This window comes from Rhinopithecus bieti, unplaced genomic scaffold (genome assembly GCF_001698545.2).
Source record: "Rhinopithecus bieti isolate Rb0 unplaced genomic scaffold, ASM169854v2 scaffold_24982, whole genome shotgun sequence".
Lineage (NCBI taxonomy): Eukaryota > Metazoa > Chordata > Mammalia > Primates > Cercopithecidae > Rhinopithecus > Rhinopithecus bieti.
The window spans coordinates 471,243-480,901 of NW_016811565.1; the positions used below are offsets into that span (position 1 = coordinate 471,243).

Below are 9,659 nucleotides of genomic sequence, written 5' to 3' on the forward strand. Positions count from 1 at the left end.
TTTTTTTTTTTTTTGAGATGGAGTCTTGCTTTGTCACCCAGGTTGGAGTGCAGTGGCACCATCTCGGCTCACTGCAAGCTCCGCCTCCTGGGTTCACACCATTCTCCTGCCTCAGCCTCCGAGTAGCTGGGACTACAGGCACGCACCACCACACCTGGCTAATTTTTTGTATTTTTAGTAGAGACGGGGTTTCACCATGTTAGCCAGGATGGTCTCGATCTCCTGACCTTGTGATCTGCCCGCCTCGGCCTCCCAAAGTGCTGGGATTACAGGCGTGAGCCACCGTGCCCGGCAATGTAATTTTTTTTTTTAGAAAGACCTACACGATTTAGATAAATTGTTTGCTATTGTATCATGCAAAATAGGTGTTAGTGAGAGGGTCTGCAGTGGCCCTGGGCTGATGCTCCAACAGTTATTCAAACAGAGGAGACTCAGGCTAACTCTGTGGGGCCAGAATAAAAAATAGAGCAATCCCTGATTCTCAATTCAGATCTGATATTACGTATACCTGTTGAGTTAACTATTGGGTACAAGAACAAGAATACCCTTCTCCAGTAACACAATTCACATATAGGAGATGTAGTTGTCTTCATGGTTCTGGACAGTTGTGGCCCTGCCTTCCCTCTGCTAAGGTGCTTCTGTACACCTATAGATTCTGCCACCAAATTTACTTTACACCAGGAGTCCCTCACACAACCACAGTAGCTCACTGCACCTGATGTAAAGTCTGACCCTGTCTTGTGAACTCCAGGTGGATATCAGCCCTTATGTGTAGATACTAGGTACCATTAACTTGGCTCTGTATTCTGAGCATTACAGTAAGGAGAGAAAAACTGGAGAAGAAATTCCAACATGAAGGCTGCTCTAACACATATTGGAGAACCCTAGAAGCTGGACTCAAAATTTGGAACTGCAGATTTAGGTTTTGGAGGGGCAGGAAAGCAAGCCACAAGGACACAAGAAATCTGGTCAAAGTACACTATTAAGAATGTTAGATCCCAAATAGGAAGAACATTCAGCCTTCAGACTTTGAAGGCAGTGTGAACTTTGCTGCACGACTGTGGGTTGTGACTGGAAGCCCAAGAGAAAAGGGTCCATACAGAGTGAAGCCTGGTGAACACATTATGTGTTCATAACATGTCTAGTAATTATAGAGAAATATAATTAAAAACAGAGGCCAGGTGCGGTAGCTCATGCCTGTAATCCCAGCACTTTGGGAGGCCGAGGCAGGTGAATCACGAGGTCAGGAGTTCAAGACCAGTCTGACCAACATGGTGAAACCCCATCTCTACTTAAAATATGAAAATTAGTCAGGCATGGTGGTGTGCACCTGTAATCCCAGCTACTCAGGAGGCTGAGGCAGGAGAATCACTTGAACCCAGGAGGCGGAGGTTGCAGTGAGCAGAGATCAAGCCACTGCACTCCAGCCTGGGCGACAGAACGACACTCCATAACTGCCCCCACCCCACCCCCCGCCAAAAGAAAAAAAAAAAGACAATGATTGTTGTTGTTGTCAGCAACAGCCAAATGGAAGAAATGTACACGGCAAAAAAAGTGATGGGGAAAAATGGGGTGGGTAGATAACAGCTGTGATTAAAGTAATCCCCCATATTTCATGTTTTCCAAGATCATCTTACTGCAAAGAACACTCTTCCTGTTTTTGATATCACAAAGCCCCAGACTCTCTAAATTATCGTTTTTTGTTTTTGTTTTTTTGTTTTTTTGCCTCATAAATGATTGAATAATAAATTGTTAACCAAACTTTGCTTAAGTTTCTTTCCTTCCTCAGGCCTCCTAACTTAGACCCAATCTTACTCTAAGCTAATATACAAGCCCTTTTCATGACCCTCTTAAGAACAGTCTGACTTCTGGGTGAAATATTCTCTCATCTAGAGTCTGATTTCACCATGTTTTATCTCTCCCTTCCCCTCCCACCTTTTTTTCTGACTTTGTTTGCGCCTCCTTATGATTCATACTAAATAATTTAATAGACAACCATATGTAAACACTTTTAGAAGGTGCCAAGATTCATCTCATAAAATTTAGCATTAAACTTGGACATCCAGAGAATACAGTACAGAATAGAGATATCCACTGTTACAAATTCTAGATCCTATAAAAAAGGGGATCTGATGTTTTGACAAATATGTGAAATTCATCAATTAATCTTTCACATTTGCTTGTGGAAATGTATTCATTTTCTATAGTCATAGTTGAAGAAAGATTTTCTCAATTTCTTTTCCCTAGTAGCATTCCCAAAGCAAAGTCAAAGAATTCTTTATTTGAAATCACCCCTAAAATAACGGATATGAAAACTATGACTGGGTGTGGTGGCTCACACCTGTAATCCCAGCACTTTGGGAGGTCAAGGAGGGTGGATCACGAGGTCAGAAGTTTGAGACCAGCCTGGCCAACATGGTGCAACCTCATCTCTACTAAAAAAAACAAAAATTAGCTGAGCGTGGTGGCGAGCACCTGTAATCCCAGCTACTTGGGAGGCTGGAGCAGGAGAATCACTTGAATCCCGGAGGTGAAGGTTCCAGTGAGCTGAGATTGCTCCACTGCCCTCCAGCCTGGGCGTCAGAGTGAGACTCTGGGAAAAAAAAAAAGAAAAAGAAAAAAAAAGGAAAAGAATAACTACACTCACTCTGGAGAAGATAAAGGAGGTAAATTATATATATATGTATATATATATTTTTTGAGTTGGTGTCTCACTTTGTTGCCCAGGCTGGAGTACAGTGTCATGATCTCAGCTCACTACAACCTCCTCCTCCCGGGTTCAAGTGATTCTCCTGCCTCAGCCTCCTGAGTAGCTGGGATTACAGGTGCTTGCCACCACCCCCAGCTAATTTTGTATTTTAGTAGAGACGAGGTTTCGCCATGTTGGCCAGGCTGGGCTTGAACTCCTGACGTCAAGTGATCTGCCCGCCTCAGCCTCCCAAAGTGCTGGGATTGCAGGTGTGAGCCACCGTACCCAGTCAAGAATCTTTAACAAATAAAATATATCACTAGATTTTTTTTGAAACCCACCTTTTATGGTCTGTGACTTTTTAAACATCTTTTAAGCTCTACTGAGAAAATATAATTTACAGTTATTGAAAAACTGAAGTTGAAATAAGTTAAAAAATCTTTTCAGGACACAAACTCAGGAAGTGGCAGTGGTAAATAGAACACAAACATGTCTGACTCAACTGTCAATTCACACCATAATATCACTCAAAACATCCTCCCATCCCCATCTTGTCCATTAAATTACTCAATGACCACCTTGCCAGGAGACACTGTGTGGGCCTCAGGTAAATTTTGCTTCAGGTTCTTGCATTGCCTTACTGGGATGGGATCTTCTTGTCCTTTGGGAAAAAATTTATTTCTTCACAAATCTGAAAGAATACAGAGAACAGAAATCCTTTCTACCTTTTCTCATCTATACCAACATCTGACTGGCTCATCACCGATGTGTTTACAAAGAATAAAAATTAGGTTGAGAAAAAAACATTTATTTTTACCTGTTTCCACACTTGCACATTTTAATGTCATTGGGAAAAACTCCTCAATACATTTCAGAGACAAGGGGTAACATTAAAAAAAATAATAATTTCTTCAAAGGGGTATACTTGGCATCAGCACTGACACAAAAACTTCTATTAAACTCTGACACCAACTCAAATGTCACCTTTTCTACAAAGCCCTCCTTGATTTTGCCACTGCTATGTCAGTGGCAGAATTGATTACTACTGCCATTCATTTCTTGAATACCCTTTGTCTTTTTATGTACAAGCATTACTCTCCAGAATAAATTAATCATTTACACATCAATCCATGCTAATAAACTACAAACTGCTATAGCGTAGATATGATGAACCCTGTTCATCTGTGTAATCCAAATGTCTGATACATAATAGGTGTTTTATATATATATGGAATTCATGCTTTCAGGGTGTTGCTGGAAAAGCTACCAAATTCTTTTTTTTTTTAACTTTTAAGTTCAGAGGTACATGTGAAAATTTTTTACATAGGTAAATGTGTGTCATAAGGGTTTGTTGTGCAGATTATTTCATCATCCAAGTATTAAGCCTAGTACCCACTAGTTTTGTTTGTTTTTTTTTTTTTGAGACAGGGTCTCGCTCTATCACCCAGGCTGGAATGCAGTGGCATGATCTCAGCTCACTGCAACCACTGCCTCCTAGGTTTAAGCAATTGTCCTGCCTCAGTCTCCTGAGTACTGGGATTACAGGCGTGCACCACAACACCGGTCAATTTTTGTATTTTTGATAGAGTTGGGGTTTCACCATGTTGGCCAGTCTGGTCTCGAACTCCTGACCTCAAGTGATCCACCTGCCTCAGCCTCCAAAAGCACTGGGATTACAGGCCTGAGCCACCTAGCCTGGCCTAGTTATTTTTTCTCATCCTCTCCCTCCTGTCTCTAATAGGCCCCAGTATGTTTTGTCCTCTATGTGTTCATGTATCCCTGTCACTTAACTTCCACTTATAAGTGAGACCATGTATTATTTAGTTTTCAGTTCCAGTGTTAGTTTGCTAAGAATAATGGCCTAAAGCTCCATTTATGTTTCTGCAAAGGATAATATTTCATTCTTTTTCATGGCTGCACAGTATTCCATGGTGTATATGCACCATATTTTTTCAAATCCAGTCTATCACTGGTGGACATTTAGGTTGATTACATGTCTCTGCTATTGTGCATTGTGCTGCAGTGAATATACACATGCATGTCTATTTACAGTAGAATGATTTATGTTGCTTTGGGTATATACCCAATAATGGGATTGCTGCATCAAATAGTATTTCTGTCTTTAGGTCCTTGAGGAATTGCCACAGTTTTCTGCAATAGTTGAACCACCAACAGTGTATAAGAGTTCCTTTGAGAAAAAAAAATCTTAATGTTCTCAGAGGTTAGCTTTTGAGACACATGTTATACCAGGAAACTGTCCTCAGGCCCAGGCCACCCAGCTGCTACTCTGAGAGGCTACACTCTCATTCCTCAGGCTGTCCTCTAAGGGATTACCGAGGGGATGATATTCATTAGACACTCCCAGAGACATGAAGTGTCTAATATGGGCATCTTGGGTTATCCCAGACAAGTTTGAAACTCATAATCAAGAAAAGGCCAGAAAGTTGCTGTAAAAGGCCCTGCAGTCTCTCCAAAGCAAAACTTTAACCCAAATACATACTAATAAGGTGTGTGTGCCTAGGAAAGATAAAAGGAGAAAAGGCACATTTTTTTTTTTACAGTAGAGTGTTAGAGGATTATTTGCTATTTTTTTCTCTCATGTGAAATGTTTACAGACAGAAAACAAAACTTTAAAAACCTGCCATCTACTGCTGTCTAAAATCATGATTAGACTGTAGTAAAGTTCAGCTCAAGTTTGAGTCAAGACTCAAGTCTCGAACTCTTGACTTTGTGATCTGCTTGCCTCCCAAAGTGCTAGAATTACAGGCGTGAGCCACTGAGCCTGGCAAAAAAAAAAAAAAAAAAAAAAAAAATTAGAATACTGTGTCTGCCAGGTGCTTGGTTCACACCTGTAATCCCAGCACTTTGGGAGGCCAAGGTGGGTGAATCACCTGAGGTCAGGAGTTCAAGACCAGCCTGACCAATATGGTGAAACCCCATCACTACTAAAAAAAAAAAATACAAAAATTAGCTGAGCGTGGTGGCATGCCCCTGTAATCCCAGCTACTCAGAAGGCTGAGACAGGATTATTGCTTGAACTTTGGGAGTGGAGGTTGCAGTAAGCTGAGATCATGCCACTTCACTCCAGCCTGGGTGACAGAGTGAGACTCCATCTCAAAAAATAAAATAAAATACGGTGCCTGGAATGTACAATAAAGGACAAATAGTTGATAGTATTGTAAATTGGAGATGAGAAGTTGGGCTAATTTCCTACATTTGAGAATGTAGGAAGGAAAGTGGAAATTTATAATTTTACTATAAGCCTGAGTTTGGCCAGGGAAAAATGGCCAACCATACATTAGCAAGGCTCAGAGGAAATCATTTCTCCTGTAGAGTGTTAAAAAAATTAGAAAGGCCTGGCATGGTGGCTCACGCCTGTAATCCCAGCACTTTGGGAGGCCGAGGCAGGTGGATCACCTGAGATCAGGAGTAAAAGACCAGCCTGGCCAACATGGTAAAACCCCATCTCTACTAAAAATACAAAAATTAGCTGGGCGTAGTGGTGTGTGCTTGTAATCCCAGCTACTCGAAAGGCTGAGGCAGGAGAATCACTTGAACCCAGGAGGCAGAGGTTGCAGTGAGCCGAGATCATGCCATTGCACTCCAGCCTGGGCAACAGAGCAAGACTCCATCTCAAGATAAATAAATAAATAGCTGGAAAGTAGACTGAAGTGGCTCTAGTGCCCTGTGCTCATAAGTAAAAAATCTGAAACCTAACTCAAATGCATTTCTTATAAATTACTATCTTAGGGCGAAAAAAATTCAGGTTTGGCTAGTCATAAACCTACAATTAACCTCTAATTATATAACCAGGAAATTTCCACCTGGAACATAAAACTAAGGTGACTGCATAACTGTAACCAGTTCTTGAATCTGGTTTGCCTTCTCAAGCATGTTATGAAACCCTTTCCTTCATGCCCCTCACATGAACCACTCATGGTTGGGTGCTTTCCATTTCCCCAATCACCATTTGCTCAAATGAACTCATTAATGTTTAAACATTGATGCTCTTTAACTTTTAACAGGGGGGACCATATGTGGTGGCTCACTCCTGTAATCACAGCACTTTGGGAAGCTGAGGTGGGCAGATCACCTGAGGTCAAGGAGTTCGAGACCAGTCTGGCCAACAGGGCGAAACCCCATCTTTACTAAAAATACAAAAATTAGCTTGGTGTGGTGGTGCACATATGTAATCTCAGCTACTCTGGAGGCTGAGGCATGAGAATCCCTTGAGCCTCAGAGGCAAAGGTTAGAGTAAACCAAGATTATGCCATTACACTTTAGCCTGGGAGACAGAGCTAAACTCCATCCTAACAAAAAAATTTAATAGGAGAGACTGGGGACCCCAGGGCTGCAGCTCCTCCCATGCATACATGAAGTCCGCGTTCTGCCCTGATGACCCGCCTGGCATCCCTGAACACTCTGGGAAATATTTGGGACTGCAGGTGCAGAGCTACTGTTAGAAACAAATGCTCAGTGCAGCAAAGAAGAATAAGCACTCTGGCAAAAAGCTTTCTCAGCAAGGCAGTTTACTTCTGTAGAAGGCTGCAGCTTGCGCCAGTCACAATCACAAGAGCAGATGGAACAAGGGAGGGAAGGGGCTTTTATCCCTAACGTGGTCAGTCCCTTTTGCTGTGTCCTGCTCCTATTGATTGGGCCTGGAAGGCACAATCTAAGCTAATCCCGATTGGCTATTTCAAACGGGGCAGGGGTGTGGGTTACAGTGGCAGGACCATCAGTTAGGAGGGAAGGTCAGTTACAGAGTGGGTAATCAAGGGAATAGATGTGAGTTATACATTAGGACTGGCGGGAAGGTTGTTTACCGTAACTAGGGGCAAGGAGGCACAAAGAACGAGGAAGTTAGGCTTTCAAAATCGAGATCAAAGAACAAGGAAGCTGAACAAGCTGACTCTTTGAAGAGGAACCCACTGTACCTAACACCGCCCAGAGTGTTCCAGAAAGGGCGGCGGTGCAGGGACGGGGTGGGACGCAAGGGTCCAGGCTGCGGGCCCAGCCACCATCTTGCAGCCAGAGGGGCCTGGGGCAGAGCTTTGCCACCGGGGACTCAGGTCACGTCTGGGAGCTGACTGCCGGGAGGCCGGTCCCGCTGGTTTCACAGCCCAGGCTGGAGTGCAGTGGTGCGATCTCGGCTTACTGCAACTTCTGCCTCGTGGGTTGAAGCGATTCTCCTGCCTCAGCCTCCCAAGTAGCTGGGATTACAGTCGCCAGCCACCAGGCCCGGCTAGTTTTGTGTTTTAGTGGAGATAGAGTTTCACCATTTTGAGCAGGCTGGTCTCGAACTCCTGACTTCATGATCCGCTTGCCTCAGCCTCCCAAAGTGCTGGGTTTACAGGCGTGAGCCCCTGAGCCTGGCCACAANCAGAGCTTTGCCACCGGGGACTCAGGTCACGTCTGGGAGCTGACTGCCGGGAGGCCGGTCCCGCTGGTTTCACAGCCCAGGCTGGAGTGCAGTGGTGCGATCTCGGCTTACTGCAACTTCTGCCTCGTGGGTTGAAGCGATTCTCCTGCCTCAGCCTCCCAAGTAGCTGGGATTACAGTCGCCAGCCACCAGGCCCGGCTAGTTTTTGTGTTTTTAGTGGAGATAGAGTTTCACCATTTTGAGCAGGCTGGTCTCGAACTCCTGACTTCATGATCCGCTTGCCTCAGCCTCCCAAAGTGCTGGGTTTACGGGCGGGGGCCCCGGAGCCCGCAAAAAAAAAAAAAAAAAAAAAAAAAACCCAACCAAAAAAACAACTTTTTAAAAAAGTCTAAACGTTCCTCTTCTTACATTAATTAGCTAATAAGGTGCATCATACAAGCCGACCCAGGTAAGGAAAAAAGCAAGTACATTTCAGGTCGCAGCTCTCTTCTTAATTAGTTGCAATACCCTGGGCACGTGACCTCGCCTACTTCAGCCTGTTTCCCAGTGGGTAAAATGCACTAATAGTGGGGAGGATGGGGGCGGGAGGTGGGTCCTGGAACTTTATCCAGTCAGTGGTGCTGGCATGGGAACTGCCCAATCAGGCTCTCAGTTGGAGAGGAGGGCGTGGCTTCCAGCATTTGGCCGGGTCTTTGTCTTGCTACCTCGGGAACTTGGGATTCGTTTCCACTGTTCTGCGTCCTCCTCTTCGGGAGACCCCGGTAACTCTGTCACAGCCCCTGTTGCCCTGTGATCCGCAGGTCCTGGGAGACGCATAGCTAAGATGCCAGGACATCCTGGAAGCTGGGAAGTACTGAGTATGCGGAGTTGGGCATCCTGAGAGGGGAGACCCGGCTGTGAAAGCCGCGGAACTGGCCTCCCCACAGCCCGCTCCCTTGTCGCAAACCTAAGTCCCCACTGGCTCAGCTCCTTCCCAGGCCCTCCGGCCGCAAGATGGCTGGTGGGCCCGCAGCCGGGACCCCGGCATCCCGCCTGGTCTCTGCGGGCCGCCCTGTCTGGAGCTCTCTGGGCAGCTCTGCACTCGCAGCCCTGAGTATTTCCCAGAGTGTTTAGGGATGCCCGGGGAGTCATGGGGCAGAATCGCGACTTGGTGTGTGCGTGGGAGGAGCTGCGGCCCATGGGGTCTTCAGTCTCTCTTGTTGTTAAGACGGAGGCTAGCTCTGTCTCCCAGCGTCAACTTTAGTGGCGCGATCTCCTCCCAGGCTCAAGCGATTCTCGTGCCTCAGCCTCTCGAATAGCTGGGATTACCTGCGCCACCACGCCTGGCTAATTTTTGTATTTTTAGTAGAGACGGGGTTTTGCCATGTTGACCAAGCTTGTCTCAAACTGCTGGCCTCAAGTGACCTGCCCACCTCGGCTTCCCAAAGTTCTGGGATTACAGGCCTGAGCCCCCAGGCGCATGGTCTCTTCTGTTAAAATTAAAGGGAGTCAATGTTAAAACGTTAACGAGTTTATTTGACCAAATCATGATTGGTGAAATGGAAAACACCCAGCCCTCATTTGTGGTCCACCTGTGGAGCATAAAGAAAA

General features: G+C 45.1%; 1 pseudogene; it reads right to left on the bottom strand.

The window, feature by feature from the left end:
• Window positions 1-9,248, bottom strand: part of LOC108543501 (zinc finger protein 708-like) — a 25,933-nt pseudogene extending 16,685 nt beyond the window's left edge.
• Window positions 9,249-9,659: the final 411 nt, after the last annotated feature.